This window comes from Tachyglossus aculeatus, chromosome 1 (assembly GCF_015852505.1).
Source record: "Tachyglossus aculeatus isolate mTacAcu1 chromosome 1, mTacAcu1.pri, whole genome shotgun sequence".
NCBI classification, from domain to species: Eukaryota; Metazoa; Chordata; class Mammalia; order Monotremata; family Tachyglossidae; genus Tachyglossus; species Tachyglossus aculeatus.
Window position 1 is genome coordinate 61,048,083 of NC_052066.1, and position 16,230 is coordinate 61,064,312.

At 49.0% G+C, this 16,230-nt stretch overlaps 1 protein-coding gene across 1 annotated transcript in view; it reads left to right on the forward strand.

The window, feature by feature from the left end:
- The first annotated feature begins 13,215 nt into the window (after positions 1–13,215).
- Positions 13,216–16,230, forward strand: part of PLD1 (phospholipase D1) — a 279,106-nt gene continuing 276,091 nt past the window's right edge. The window contains exon 1 of the mRNA XM_038748912.1: positions 13,216–13,341. The gene's annotated coding sequence lies outside the window, so the exon portion shown is untranslated. The remainder of the gene's footprint in view (positions 13,342–16,230) is intronic.

Genomic DNA, 16,230 nt, shown 5'->3' on the forward strand with positions numbered 1-16,230 from the left:
CTTCTCTGGGCCTCAGTTACCTCACGTCTAAAAACGGGGATTGAGACTGCAAGCCCCATGTGGAGCAACCTGATCACCTTGTATCTTCCCCAGCACTTAGAACAGTGCCTTGCACATAGTAGGTGCTTAACAAATGCCATCATTATTATTATTATTACAGTACTCTGCACATAGTAAGCACTCAATAAATACGATTGAATGAATGAATGAATTACAAGGCCTCAGTTCCCTCAGCTGCAAAATAGGGACTCAATACCCGTCCTCCCCCCTACTTAGACTGCGATCCTCATGTGGGACCTGATGATCTTGTACTGACCCCAGCGCTTAGTACAGTGTCTGGCACAAAGTAAGTGCTTAACAAATACCACCATTATGATGGGACAGGAGAGAGGTGCTGGGGGAAACAAAGTGGGGGCTGAAGGATCTCTCTCATATACGATGTTGTCTTCTTAAGCCCGGCTTCCTCTCTCTTCTTCTGTCTCCATCAGGAGTCCCGTCAGCTCCATCTTCTGCAACCAGCGGGGTGACAGAGTAGCGGCAACAAGAACCGTCAACCAGTCTTCTTACAACAGACCTCCCAGCCGGGAAAGAGGCCGTGCCCCCCTCCCCCTCACCCACACACCCCTACCCCAAAATGCTGGACTCCTCTCTTCCCCTTGTTCTCCAGCCAGGAGGAGGAGGAAATAACGGGAGCCCACATCCTCATCTTTCCTCACAGGTAGGCTGTACCTGTGACTTTTGAACCCTGAGCTTTGAGGAGCTGGAAACTAGTAGTTGTGGTATTTGTTGAGCACTGACTAGGTACCAAACACCGTACTAAATGTTGGGGTAGATACAAGATCATCAGGTCCCACATGAGAATCGCAGTCTAAGTAGGGGGGAGAACAGGTATTGAGTCCCTATTTTGCAGCTGATGGAACTGAGGCCTTGTAATTCACTCATTCAATCATATTTATTGAGCGCTTACTATGTGCGAGCACTGTAATAATAATAATAATGATGGCATTTGTTAAGCACTTACTATGTGCAAGGCACTGTTCTAAGCGCTGGGGAGTATCCGAGGTGATCAGGTTGTCCCATATGGGGCTCACAGTCTTAATCCCCATTTTACAGATGAGGAAACTGAGACACAGAGAAGTTAGTGACTTGCCCAAAGTCACACAGCTGACAAGCAGTGGAGTCAGGATTAGAACCCATGACCTCTGACTCCCAAGCCCAGGCTCTTTCCACTGAGCCACGCTGCTTCTGAGCACTTGGGAAGTACAATTTGGCAACATATAGAGATGGTCCCTACCCAACAACAGGCTCACAGTCTAGAAGGAGGAGACAGACAACAAAACAAAACATGTAGACAGGTGTCAAAATCGTCTAGAAGATGGGCTCACATTTTACAGATCTCGAGGGGCTAGACACTTTTCTTCAGAGAGCCCAAGTTGCTCATAGATCCAAAGTTAGATGCTTAGGGAAGGTGGAAGCTCCAAAGAGCAGAAATAGGAAGCAAATTCGGCCATTTCTGGCCCCACGCTTCTGAGTAGCGGAGAAAGGAAGATGAGCCACCCCCAGTGCCACACAGGAGCATTATTAATAATAATTATGGTATTTGTTAAGAGTTCACTATGTGCCCAGCATTACTGAGAGGCCGATTGGTGCAGTGCACTGTATTAGATGCTTCAGAAGTACAGAGTAACGACATGAGCTGTTCCCTGCCCATAAGGAGCTTACACGATCACAAGAGAGATAAACCTAAAAATATTTACAAGAGTGGTCACAATAAGTAGAGAAGCTCCATGGCTTAGTAGAAAGAGCACGGGCTTGGGAGTCAGAGGTTTTGGGTTCTAATCCTGGATCCGCCACTTATCAGCTGTGTAACTTTGGGCAAGTCACTTAACTTCTCTGTGCCTCAGTTACCTCATCTGTAAAATGGGGATTAAGACTGTGAGCCCCACGTGGGGCCACCTGATTACCTTGTATCTACCCCAGCACATAGAAGAACAGTGCTTGGCACATAGTAAGTGCTTAACAAATGCCATTATTATTATTATTAAGTAGAGCAGAAATACACAGATGAGCGTTAAAGAGGGTATAAATGCTAGAATTGGCTGAAAGGATGGAAAGCCTCTGGGTTCCGGAAAATTAATCGGGGAAATAGTAAGTGCCAGGACGGCCATTTCAGCATTAATTCCAGTCAAGTAGATCTTTTTTCCCCTTCAACAGCAAGCTCGGAATGACTCTGTGTGGTCCATTGGGAGGGGGTGCTGCTCTGGGCTAGGGGGAGTCCAGCTCATGCTCCAGCTCTGTCAGCCAGCATGGAGGTGACCCCTGTCCAGCCTGGGGGACCCCACAGGAGCCCCCATCATTCTCACCAGTTGGCAGCGTGATGTTTGCTTGTTTTGTTTTCATGGTATTTGTTAAGCGCTTACTAATCCCGGCTCTGCCACATGTCTGCTGTGAGACCTTGGGCAAGTCACTTAACTTCTCTGAGCCTCACATCTGTAAAATGGGGATGAAGACTGTGAACCCCACGTGGGACAACCTCATCACCTTGTATCCCCCCCCCCCCAGTGCTTAGAACAGTACTTCACACATAGTAAGCGCTTAACAAATGCCACCATTATTTTATTTTATTTTATGTGCCAGGCACCGCACTGAGTGCTGGGATAGATACAGGTTAATCAGGTTGGACACAGTCCCTGTCCCACATAGAGCTTATGGTCTTAATCCACATTTTACAGACGAGGTTGCTGAGGCACAGAGAAGTGAAGTGACTTGCCCAAGGTCATAGCAGGCAAGCGGCAGAGCCCGGATTAGAAGCTGGGTTCTTCCGACTCCCAGGCCTCTGCTCTACCCACTAGACCAAGTGGCTTCTGCTGCTGATGTGATGTGGAGCAATTCTCTTGTTCTGCAATGCAACATCATTAGTAAAATTAACTCCATCAGGTCTGAGCTCCCCAAAGTCACTCCTCCCCCTTCTCCATCGCCCCTCCTCTCAACCCTCTTCACTACTCTCCCATCCTTCCCAGCAGTATCCTCAGAAGAGATCTCCTCCCTCCTCTCAAGTGCTACTCCGGCCACCTGTGCTTCTGACCCAATCCCTCTCATCTTATGAAATCTCTCGCCCCATCACTCCTCCCCTCCTTAACTTCCATCTTCAACCGCTCACTCTCCACTGGTTCCTTCCCCTCTGCCTTCAACCATGCCCACATCTCCCGCATCCTAAAAAAACCCTCTCTTGACCCCACCTCCCCTTCTAGTTATCGCCCTATCTCCCTCCTACCATTCCTTTCCAAACTCCTTGAATGAGTTATCTACACCCGCTGCCTCGAATTCCTCAATGCCAACTTTCTCCTCGACCCCCTCCAATCCACCTTCCGTCCCCTACATTCCACTGAAACTGCCCTCTCAAAGGTCACCAATGACCTCCTGCTTGCCAAATCCAATGGCTCATACTCTGTCATAATCCTCCTTGACCTCTCAGCTGCCTTCGACACTGTGGACCACCCCCTTCTCCCCAACACGCTATCCAACCTTGGCTTCACAGACTCCATCCATCCTCTCCTGGTTCTCCTCTTATCTCTCCAGCCGTTCATTCTCAATCTCCTTTGCAGGCTCCTCCTCCCCCTCCCATCCCCTTACTGTAGGGGTTCCTCAAGGGTCAGTTCTTGGTCCCCTTCTGTTCTCTATCTACACTCACTCCCTTGGTGAACTCATTCACTCTCACGGTTTCAACTCTCATCTCTACGCTGATGACACCCAATCTACATCTCTGCCCCTGCTCTCTCTCCCTCCCTTCAGGCTCATATCTCCTCCTGCCTTCAAGACATCTCCATCTGGATGTCTGCCCGCCATCTAAAACTCAATATGCCCAAGACTGAACTCCTTATCTTCCCTCCCAAACCCTGCCCTCTCCCTGACTTTCCCATCACTGTAGACTGCACTACCATCCTTCCTGTCTTACAAGCCCACAACCTTGGTGTCATCCTTGACTCTGCTCTCTCGTTCACCCCTCACATCCACTCCATCACCAAACCCTGCCAATCTCACCTCCGCAACATTGCCAAGATCCACCCTTTCCTCTCCATCCAAATTGCTACACTTCTGGTTCAATCGCTCATCCTATCCCGACCGGATTACTGCATCAGCCTCCTCTCTGATCTCCCATCCCCCTGTCTTTCCCCACTTCAGTCTATACTTCACGCTGCTGCCTGGATCACCTTTGTGCAGAAATGCTCTGGGCATGTGACTCCCCTCCTCAAAAATCTCCAGTGGCTACCAGTCCACCTATGCATCAAGCAAAAACTCCTCACTCTCGGCTCCAAGGCTGTCCATCACCTCGCCCCCTCCTACCTCACCTCCCTTCTTTCCTTCTACAGCCCACCCTGCACCCTCCGCTCCTGTGCCGCTAACCTCCTCACTGTGTCTCATTCTCGCCTGTACCGCCGTCGGCCCCCGGCCCACGTCCTCCCACTGGCCTGGAATGCCCTCCCTCCACACATCCGGCAAGCTAGCTCTCTTCCTCCCTTCAAAGCCCTACTGAGAGCTCACCTCCTCCAGGAGGCCTTCCCACACTGAGCCCCCTCCTTCCTCTCCCTGTCCCCATCCCCCCACCCTACCTCCTTCCCCTCCCCACAGCACCTGTATTTATGTTTGTCCAGATTTATTACTCTATTTATTTTACTTGTACATATTTACTATGCTATTTATTTTATTTTGTTAATATGTTTTGTTTTGTTGTCTGTCTCCCCCTTCTAGACTGTGAGCCTGCTGTTGGATAGGGACCGTCTCTATATGTTACCAACTTGTACTCCCCAAGCACTTAGTACAGTGCTCTGCACACAGTAAGTACTCAATAAATACGATTGAATGAATGAGCATCTAGGGTTTGTAATCCCCATGGCAGGAGCGGTGCTTACTACAGTTCCTGGCACAAGGTAAGTGCTTAACAAATACCATTAAAAAGAAAAAAGAACAGCAGCAACAGCAGCAGGAGTTTTCAATACCTTCCCAAGCAGCGTGGCTCAGTGGAAAGGGCACAGGCTTGGCAGTCAGAGGTTGTGGGTTCTAATCCTGACTCTGCCACTCATCAGCTCTGTGACCTTGGGCAAATCATTTCACTTCTCTGTGGCTCAGTTCCCTCATCCGTAAAATGGGGATGAAGACTGGGAGCCCCATGTGGGACAATCTGATTACCTTGTATCTACCCCAGCACTTAGAACAGTGCTTGGCACATAGTAAGCACTTAACAAATACCACCATTATTATTATTTATTATTATCTCTGAGGATGTGGGAGACAAAAGCCTCATTAGAGAGTGAGACCCCAAAATTCACAATAACGATCCCTCTAATCCTCTTAAATTTATCTAGGATTTTTCATAAATGAGCTTCATAAGTGATCACCTTTGTCTTGCAGCCAACATACAGAATTACTTCATTTTAATCCTCTTGCCTAGGGAAGCAGAAGCCAAATTACTGAGGAAGCAATTATATGATGCACATCACTAATTACTATTAATGGTGCATACCCATTGTTGCCGGTATTGATGCCAAATATGTCTAATTGATGCTTTCGAGTCATGTTAAATCCTGATGCTTTGCTCCTAAAATATTAACTTCTACAGATGTCCATAAAATATGACATTTTATGAATAAGCTTTCCAAGTCATCTTTGACTAATGAGCTTGAAAAAAAGGTGTGGATATTTAGTCTTCTCCAATAAATATACTGGTCTTAAACTTGCTAAAATTTTCTTAGGCAATATTCTATTTATGCATAGAATCATGTGTGTACTTGTAAAAATCTGTCAGGATGATAGGAGTCAGTAGACTCATTACTCCGTCATTAAGGAAAGAGTGAGATGGGTGGGTGAAAGAAAGAAAAAAATGAACAAAAATGTGATGATAGAGCTTATTGTGGGCAGGGAATGTGTCCATTTATTGTAATATCATACTCTCCCAAGCGCTTAGTTTGTAATATCATACTCTCCCAAGTGCTTAGTACAGTGCTCGGCACACAGTAAGCTCTCAATACGATTGACTGACTGATTGAGAGAGTCTGAGATCCAAATCAGTAGATATGGAATAAATGTATAACAAAACTTTCATTTCCGTGTCACAAAAATTCCACCCACCCCAAATACAGGCACTGGTTAAATATGTGTCTATAAAATGCTCAGTGTTGAATTGGGAATTTTACTTGGTTAATAGCCATAAATACTTTAATGTGGACAACGTGGCACTTGAGGGTATGAAGACTGTTCTGCATCCTTTTGAATTTACGATGATGATGATGATGATGATCATGGCATTTGTTAAGCACTTACTATGTGCCAAGCACTGTTCTAAGCCCTGAGACAGATACAAGGTTATCAGGTTGTCCCACGTGGGGCTTACAGTCTTAATCCCCATTTTACAGATGAGGTAACTGAGGCGCAGAGAAGTGAAGTGGCTTGCCCAAAGTCACACAGCTGATAAGTAGGGGAGCTGGGATTAGAACCCACGACCTGTAACTCCCAAGTCCGTGCTTTTTCCACTAAACCACGCTCTTTATGGGTTGTATTTTGGGTGGCTCCAGGGATCAGCAGCTCTCCCCAGATTGGCAATCACCTGAGCGACAAGGAATCTAAGATCCAGTTCCTCTATCCCCAGGACCCTACAGATCTTCGTTTTGGTTTTTGTGCTGTCATGGTGTTTTGTTTCATTCGTTCTCATATATCTGTCACCAGTCCTCTCTGTTTCCTTATCTATAAAATGGGGATTAAGAATGTGAGCCCTGTGTGTGACAGGTACTGTATCTAATTTGATTAGCTTGTATATATCCCATCAGCCTTCTCTCTGATCTCCCATCCTCGTGTCTCTCTCCACTTCAATCCATACTTCATACTGCTGCCCGGATTATCTTTGTCCAGAAACGCTCTGGGCATATTACTCCCCTCCTCAATAATCTCCAGTGGCTACCAATCGATCTGCGCATCAGGCAGAAACTCCTCACCCTGGGCTTCAAGGCTGTCCATCAATTCGCCCCCTCCTACCTCACCTCCCTTCTCTCCTTCTCCAGCCCACCCTGTACCCTCCGCTCCTCTGCCACTAATCTCCTCACCGTACCTCGCTCTCGCCTGTCCCGCCATCGACCCCCGGCCCACGTCCTCCCCCGGGCCTGGAATGCCCTCCCTCTGCCCATCTGCCAAGCTAGCTCTCTTCCTCCCTTCAAGGCCCTGCTGAGAGCTCACCACCTCCAGGAGGCCTTCCCTGACTGAGCCCCTTCCTTCCTCTCCCCCTCGTCCCCCGCTCCATCCCCCCATCTTACCTCCTTCCCTTCCCCACAGCACCTGTATATATGTATATATGTTTGTACATATTTATTACTCGATTTATTTATTTATTTTTTTTGTACATATCTATTCTATTTATTTTATTTTGTTAGCATGTTTGGTTTTTTTTCTCTGTCTCCCCCTTTTAGACTGTGAGCCCAATGTTGGGTAGGGACTGTCTCTATATGTTGCCAATTTGTACTTCCCAAGCGCTTAGTACAGTGCTCTGCACATAGTAAGCGCTCAATAAATATGATTGATTGATTGATTGATTATCTTCTAATAATAATAATGATGGTATTCATTAAGCGCTTACTATATGCCAAGCACTATTCTAAGTGCTGGGCACTGTTTTCAAGCAGTCAGTGCCCCAAGGGACAGGGTCTGTACTTAATTCTCAACTGTGTATTCTTGCTCAGTGCTTAGTCCAGTGCTCTGCACACAGAAAACACTTTATAATGATGACAAGCAGAGTGGCCTAGTGAATGGAGTACAGACCTGAGAGTCAGAAGTACATGGGTTCTAATCCTGGCTCTGCCACTCATCTGCTGTATGACCTTGGGTAAGTCAATTCACGTGTCTGGGCCTCAGTTAACTCATCTGTAAAATGGGGATGAAGACTGTGAGCCCTGTGCGGGACAGGGAGCGTGTCTATCCCGTCTTGTATCGACCCCAGCGCTTAGTATGTTTGGTTTTGTTCTCTGTCTCCCCCTTTTAGACTGTGAGCCCACTGTTGGGTGGGGACTGTCGCTATATGTTGTCAACTTGTACTTCCCAAGCACTTAGTACAGTGCTCTGCATACAGTAAGCGCTCAATAAATACGATTGATGATGATGATGATCACTGTCTCTATATGTTGCCAACTTGTACTTTCCAAGCGCTTAGTACAGTGCTCTGCACACAGTAAGCGCTCAATAAATACGATTGATTGATTGATTGATAGTACAATGCCTGGCACAGAGTAAGCGCTTAACAAATACCACAATTATTACTGGGAGCCCCATAGGGACTGGGAATGTCACCAACGCAATTTGCTTGTATCCACCCCAGTGCTTATAGTACAGTGCCTGGCCCACAGTAAGTAGAAGCACAGAAGCAGCATGGCTCAGTGGAAAGAGTCCGGGCTTGGGAGTCAGAGGTCATGGGTTCTAATCCTGGTTCCACCACTTGTCAGCTGTGTGACTTTGGGCAAGTCACTTAACATCTCTGAGCCTCAGTTCCCTCATCTATAAAAGGGGGATTAAGACTGTGAGCCCCACGTGGGACAACCTGATCACCTTGTATCCCCCCCATCGCTTAGAACAGTGCTTTGCACATAGTAAGTACTTAACAAATGCCATCATTATTATTATTATTATTTAAAAAAAACCACAATTTTATTACCATAAATGTTATTATTACTACAACGACGAGTACTTCTAGTGCTACTACGACTACTAGTCTTGTCTTATGCCGTCGAGTCGTCTCCGGCCCAAAGCAACACGGTGGGCACGTCTCTCCCACACCGTCCCACCTCCACCTGCGATCGCTCTGGTAGTGGATCCATAGCGATTCCTTGGTCAAAATTGTTCTGGTAGTGGAGTTTTTTGGTCAAAATCCAGAAACGTTTTACCATTTCCTCCTTGCGCGCAGTAAACTTGAGTCTCCAGCCTCGACTCTCTCCCGGGCCGCTGCTGCCCAGCACTAGACTAAGCATTATTCAGGAATGGCTGGAGGAGTAAGGAGAGGGCCCCCATGGTCTTGTTTGAATCAGGAAAAGTGAAAGGGCCGGCCTTACCCCTTGGCCTTGCCCTTTCCCCCTCACCTGCTCCTATGGGACACCCGGAGATCCCCAAAATTCTTCCTAATCTCGGTTTGGGGCCATTTGGTTTTTCAGAAGAATCTGCCTTCTAGTGAAACTTGCCTGGCAGCCATGGGAAGCAGCATGTCCTAATGGCAAGAGCAGGGCCGTGGGAGTCAGAGGATGTGGCTTCTAATCCTGACCCCGACACTTCTCTACTGTGTGATAATAATAATAATAATAATAATAATAATAATAATGATGATGGCATTTATTAAGCGCTTACTATGTGCAAAGCACTGTTCTAAGCGCTGGGGAGGTTACAAGGTGATCAGGTTGTCCCATGTGGGGCTCACAGTCTCAATCCCCATTTTCCAGATGAGGTAACTAAGGCACAGAGAAGTTAAGTGACTTGCCCAAAGTCACACAGCTGACAATTGGCGGAGCCGGGGTTTGAACCCATGACCTCTGACTCCAAAGCCCCTGCTCTTCTCCTCTGAGCCACGCTGCTTCTCACTGAGCCACCCTGCTTCTGCTGATGATCTTCAGCAGGCCAACTGAATTTCTCTGTGCCTCAGTTACCTCATCTGGAAAATGGGGATTAAGATCATGAACCCCATGTGGGATGGGGACTGCGACCAACTTTACCCTGTTTCTACCCCAGAACTCAGAACAGTGCTTGGCACGTAGTGATTAACAAATACTATAATAATATTATTAATATTATGAGAAGCAGCGTGGCTTAGTGGAAGAGCTCCAGGCTTGGGAGTCAGAGGTCGTGGGTTCTAATCCCAACTCTGCCACTTGTCTGCTGTGTGACCTTGGGCAAATCACTTAACGTCTTTGGGCCTCAGTTACTTCATCTGGAAAATGGGGATGAAGACTGTGAGCCCCACGTGGGACAATGTGATTACCTTGTATCTACACCAGCGCTTAGAACAGCGCTTGGCACATAGTAAGCACTTAACAAATAACAACATTATTATTATTATTATCATCTAGGTGGTTTACCCAGAATAAAGGCAGAGGACTTGCTAAGCTAGAACCGACCCCTCTTCCTCCTGTGGGCTACTATGGAGACGGCATAAGAAACTGATCAGAAGCTCCTCGACGCTTCTTAGTTTTGGCTGTAAAGTCTTACGTCTTGATGAGTTAGTTAATAATTTTTTTGCAGTAATAATGATGGCATTTGTTAAGTGCTGACAATGTGCCCAGCACTGTACTAAGCGCTGGGGTGGTTCCAAGCATATTGGGTTGGACACAGTCCCTGTCCCCCTTGAGGTTTACAGTCTCAATCCCCATTTTATAGATGAGGGAATGGAAGTCCAGAGAATAATAATAATAATAATGATAATAATAATAATGATAATAATGATAATAATAATACTTGTTAAGCACTTAATATGTGCCAAGCACTGTTCTAAGTGCTAGGAGTAAAGTGACTTGCCCAAGGTCGCACAGCGGACAAGTGGCTGAGCCAGGATTAGAACCCGTGACCTTCTGTCTCCCAGGCCCGGGCTGTATCCACTACGCCATACTGTGGTGCCACCTGAGGGACAGGGATGATGTGTAATTAGTAATTATACTAATAATAGTGATGGTATTTATTAAGTGCTTACTACGTGCCAGGCACTGTTCTAAGCACTGGGGTGGATACAAGCACATCGGGTAGGACACAGTCCCTGTCCCCAGTGGGGCTTACGGTCTTCATCCCCATTTTCCAGATGAGGTAACTGAGGCCCAGGAAAGTGAAGTGACTTGCCCGAGGTCACACAGCAGACAAGTGGCGGAGGCAGAATTAGAACCCATGACAGATGCACGTTGCCCAATGTGTACTCTTTCCCAGCGCACAGAGGAACAGCGTGGCCTAGCCCAGGCCTGGGAGTTAGAGGTCGTGGGTTCTAATCCCGGCTCCGCCTCTTGTCAGCTGTGTGACTTTGGGCAAGTCACTTTATTCATTCATTCAATCGTATCTATTGAGCGCTTACTGTGTGCAGAGCACTGTACTAAGCGCTGGGGAAGTACAAGTTGGCAACATATAGAGACGGTCCCTACCCAACAACAGGCTCACAGTCTAGAAGGGGGAGACAGAGAACAAAACAAAACATGGAGACAGGTGTCAAAGTCGTCAGAACAAATAGAATTATAGCTATATGCACATAATAATAACAGTGGTATTTGTTAAGCGTTTACTATGTGCCAAGTACTGTTCTAAGTGCTGGTGCGGATAGAAGGTAATCAGGTTGTCCCACGTGGGGCTCACAGTCTTCATCCCCATTTTACAGATGAGGTAACTGAGGCACAGAGAAGTGAAGTGACTGGCCCAAAATCACACTGCAAACAAGTGGCAGAGCCGGGATTAGAATCCACGACTTCTGACTGCCAAGCCCGGGCTCTATCCATTAAGCCACGCTACTTCTCTCTTTAACAAAATAAGTAGAATAGTACTTTACTTCTCTGGGCCTCAGTTCCTTCATCTGTAAAATGGGGATGAAGACTGTGAGCCCCCCGTGGGACAACCTGATTACCTTGTATCTACCCCAGCGCTTAGAACAGTGCTTGGCACATAGAAAGCTCTTAATAAACACCATCATTATTAGTATTCATTCATTCATTCAATCGTATTTATTGAGCGCTTACTGTGTGCAGGGCACTGGACTAAGCGCTTGGGAAGTACACGTTGGCAACATATAGAGACAGTCCCTACCCAACAGCGGGCTCACAGTCTAGAAGGGGGAGACAGACAACAAAACAAAACACATTCACAAAATAAATTAAATAGAATAAATATGTACAAATAAAATAAATAAATAAATAGAGTAATAAATCCGTACAAACATATATATACATATATGCAGGTGCTGTGGGGAGGGGAAGGAGGTAAGGCTGGGGGCATGGGGAGGGGGAGAAACCCATTGTTGGGTAGGGACCGTCTCTCTATGTTGCCAACTTGGACTTCCCAAGCGCTTAGTACAGTGCTCTGCACACAGTAAGCGCTCAATAAATACGATTGAATGAATGAATGAGAATTGCCGACTCTGCGCGCAGTAAATAGGAGCTGCCCCGCCCGGCCCCCGCCCATAGGGGGCGTGACCTCCCCAGCCCGCCCCGTGATGCTCCGCCCCCTTTCCTCCCAGTCCGCCAATAGGGGCGCGACATCCCCTAGCCCCGCCCAGTTCCCCTCCCAGCCCCGCCCCTCCGGAGACTCCGCCCCATTTCCTCCCAGCCCGCCAATAGGGGCGCGGCACTCCCTATCCCCGCCCCTTTTCCTCCCAGCCCCGCCAATGGGGGCGCGACATTCCATAGCCCCGCCCCCTCTTTATACCCAGCCCGCCAATAGGAGCGTGGCAGTTACGAGCCCCGCCCCCTCTCAGCTCCTCCCCACCTACAGCTCCGCCCATTCCCCCCCCACCCATTGGGGGCGTGGCCACCGACTGCCCCGCACTTCCCCCGCCCATAGGGCGTGGCATCCACTAGCCCCGCCCCCGCTTAGCACCGCCCATCCCGCCCCTTCCCTTCCCCCCTCTGGCCACGCCCCCTCTCCTCCGGCTCCGCCAATCCCGTCCCCTCCCGCCGGCCACGCCCCCTCCGGTTCCTCCAATCCTGTCCCCTCCCGCCAGTCCCGCCCTTTCCCTCTTCCCCTCTGGCCACGCCTCCTCCCCTCCCCACCCCTCCCCCCTCTGGCCACGCCTCCTCCGATTCGGCCACTCCCGTCCCTTCCCGCCGGTCCCGCCTCTTCCCCCCCTCTGGCCCCGCCCCCTCCCCTCCGGCTCCGCCAATCCCGTCCCCTCCCGCCGTCCCGCTCCCGCCCTTCCCTCTCCTCCCTATGGCCACGCCCCCTCCGGTTCCGCCAATCCCGTCCCGTCCCGCCCTCCCCTATCTAGCCACGCCCCCTCCGATTCCGCCAATCCCGTCCCGTCCCGCCGGCCCCGCCCTTCCCCTCCCTCCTCCATCCCTCTGGCCACGCCCCCTCCGACTCCGCCAATCCCGTCCCCTCCCTCCGGCCCCGCCCCTCCGCTGGATCCCGCCCCCTTTCCCGTCCCCGCCCCCTGCTGGTGGAGGGGAGGATCACCTGTTGCTCTCCGGCCCAGCAGCCTGCTGGATACCACTCTCCCTTCCTCCCCCTCTTCCTCCTCCTCCCAGCCGGAGCTGGGGGAGACGCCCCCTAAGCGCCCAGGGCACCTGCTGCCAACCCGCAGATGCCCGTCCAGGAACAGGACCAGCCTTTCCGGCTCACCTGCTTCATCCCACTCAGGTGAGTTCTCCAGCCACCTTCATTCATTTGTATTTATTGAGCGCTTACTGTGTGCAGAGCACTGTACTAAGCGCTTGGGTAGTACAAGTTGGCAACATAGAGGCGGTCCCGCCAACTTAGCTCTCTTCCTCCGTTCGAGGCCCTACTGAGAGCTCACCTCCTCCAGGAGGCCTTCCCAGACTGAGCCCCTTCCTTCCTCTCCCCCTCGTCCCCCTCCCCATCCCCCCATCTTACCTCCTTCCCCTCCCCACAGCACCTGTATATATGTATATACGTTTGTGCATATTTGTTACTCTAGTTATTTATTTATTTATTTATTTTACTTGTACATATCTATTCTGTTTATTTTATTTTGTTGGTATGTTTGGTTTTGTTTTCTGTCTCCCCCTTTTAGACTGTGAGCCCACTGTTGGGTAGGGACTGTCTCTATATGTTGCCAACTTGTACTTCCCAAGAGCTTAGTACAGTGCTCTGCACACGGTAAGCACTCAATAAATACGATTGATGATATTGATGAACAGTGGGCTTACTCAGTGGAAAGAGCGCAGGCTTTGGAGTCAGAGGTCATGGGTTCAAATGCCGGCTCTGCCAATTGTCAGCTGGGTGACTTTGGGGAAGTCACTTCACTTCTCTGGGCCTCAGTTCCCTCATCTGGAAAATGGGGATGCAGACTGTGAGCCCCACGTGGGACAACCTGATCACCTTGTAACCTCCCCAGCGCTTCAAACAGTGCTTTGTACATAGTAAGTACTCCAGCCGGGCACCTCCAGAAGGCCCAGCACACCCACTACTTGGCACATAGTAAGCGCTCAGTGGAAAGAATGCGGGTTTGGGAGTCGGAGGTCGTGGGATCTAATCCCGCTCCGCCACTTATCGGCGGGGTGACTTTGGGCCACTCAACTTCTCTGGGCCTCAGTGCCCTCATCTGGAAAATGGGAATGAAGACTGTGAGCCCCACGCGGGACAACCTGATCACCTTGTATCTCCCCCTGCGCTTAAAACCGTGCTTGGCATATAGTAAGCGCTTAACAAATACCAAAATTATTATTATTATCATTAAATCATCATCGACACCGAGCGGCAGTTGTTCACGCAATTGTGATGCAACTGGCAGTTATTCATGCAAGAATCTTGTCGGGGGTTTTTGAGCTGTTGACCATAACAGCATGTCTTTAGTGGCAAGAGCCCGGGCTTGGGAGTCAGATGGTTGTGGGTTCTAATCCTGACTCCCCACTTACCAGCTGGGTGACTTTGGGCAAGTCACTTCACTTCTCTGGGCCTCAGTTCCCTCATCTGGAAAATGGGGATGAAGACTGGGAGCCCCACGTGGGACAACCTTGGATCTCCCCCAGTGCTTAGAACAGTGCACATAGTAAGCACTTAACAAATACCGTCATTATTATTATTATCCCACTGGATGTGTTGATAATTGGCTTCATTACAGCCTCACAGAGCACATGGGAGTCAGAAGGTCGTGGGTTCTAATCCTGGCTTGGCCACTCGTCCTCTGGGTGACCTTGGGCAAGTCACTTCACATCTCTGGGCCTCTGTTGCCTCGTCTGTAAAATTCTTTCATTCAATCGTATTTATTGAGCGCTTATTGTGTGCAGAGCATTGTACTAAGCGCTTGAATGAGGATTGAGACTGTAAGCCCTTCATGGGACAGGGACTGTGTCCAACCCTGCGTCCAACCCGATTTGCTTGTATCCACCCCAGTGCTTAGTACAGTGTCTGGCACATAGTTAAGTGCTTAAAACATGCCATTATTATTATTGTTATTATTATTATTAGTAGTAGTAGTAAATCCAAACAGCAGGATGTTCCTTCTCTGTTTACTTTCTGTTCTCTGAACTAACTTAAAGTGTTTTTTCACGTTCTCCCCCTCTAGACTGTAAGCTTATTGTGGGCAGGGAATGTATTATATTGTTCTTTTGTACTCTCCCAAGGGCTTAGTACAGTGCTGTGCACACAGTAAGCGCTCAATAAATGCATATTCATTCATTCATTCAATCGTATTTATTGAGCACTTACTGCGTGCAGAGCACTGTACTAAGCGCTTGGGAAGTACAAGTTGGCAACATGTAGAGACGGCCCCTACCCTGCAGCGGGCTCGCAGTCTAGAAGGGGGAGATAGAAAACAAAACAAAACATATTAACAAAATAAAATAAATAGAATAAATATGTACAAGTAAAATAAATAAATAAATGGAGTAATAAATACGTACAAACATATGTACATATATACAGGTGCTGTGGGGAGGGGAAGGAGGTAAGGCGGGGGGGGATGGGAAGGGGGAGAGGAAGGAGGGGGCTCAGTCTGGGAAGGCCTCCTGGAGGAGGTGAGCTCTCAGTAGAGCTTTGAAGGGAGGAAGAGAGCTAGCTTGGCAGATGGGCAGAGGGAGGGCATTCCAGGCCCGGGGGATGACGTGGGCCAGGGGTCGACTGCAAGACAGGTGAGAACGAGGCACAGTGAGGAGATTAGCGGCAGAGGAGCAGAGGGTGCGGGCTGGGCTGGAGAAGGAGAGAAGGGAGGTGAGGTAGGAGGGGGGCAAGGTGATGGACAGCCTTGAAGCCGAGAGTGAGGAGTTTTTGCCTGATTCGTAGGTTGATTGGTAGCCACTGGAGATTTTTGAGGAGGGGAGTAACATGCCCAGAGGGTTTCTGCACAAAGACGATCCGGGCAGCGGCGTGAAGTATGGATTGAAGAGGGGAGAGACAGGAGGATGGGAGATCGGAGAGGAGGCCGATGCAGTAATCCAGTCGAGATAGGATGAGAGATTGAACAAGCAGGGTAGCGGTTTGGATGGAGAGGAAAGGGCGGATCTTGGTGATGTTGCGGAGGTGAGACCGGTGGGTTTTGGTGACGGATTGGATGTTAGGGGTGAACGA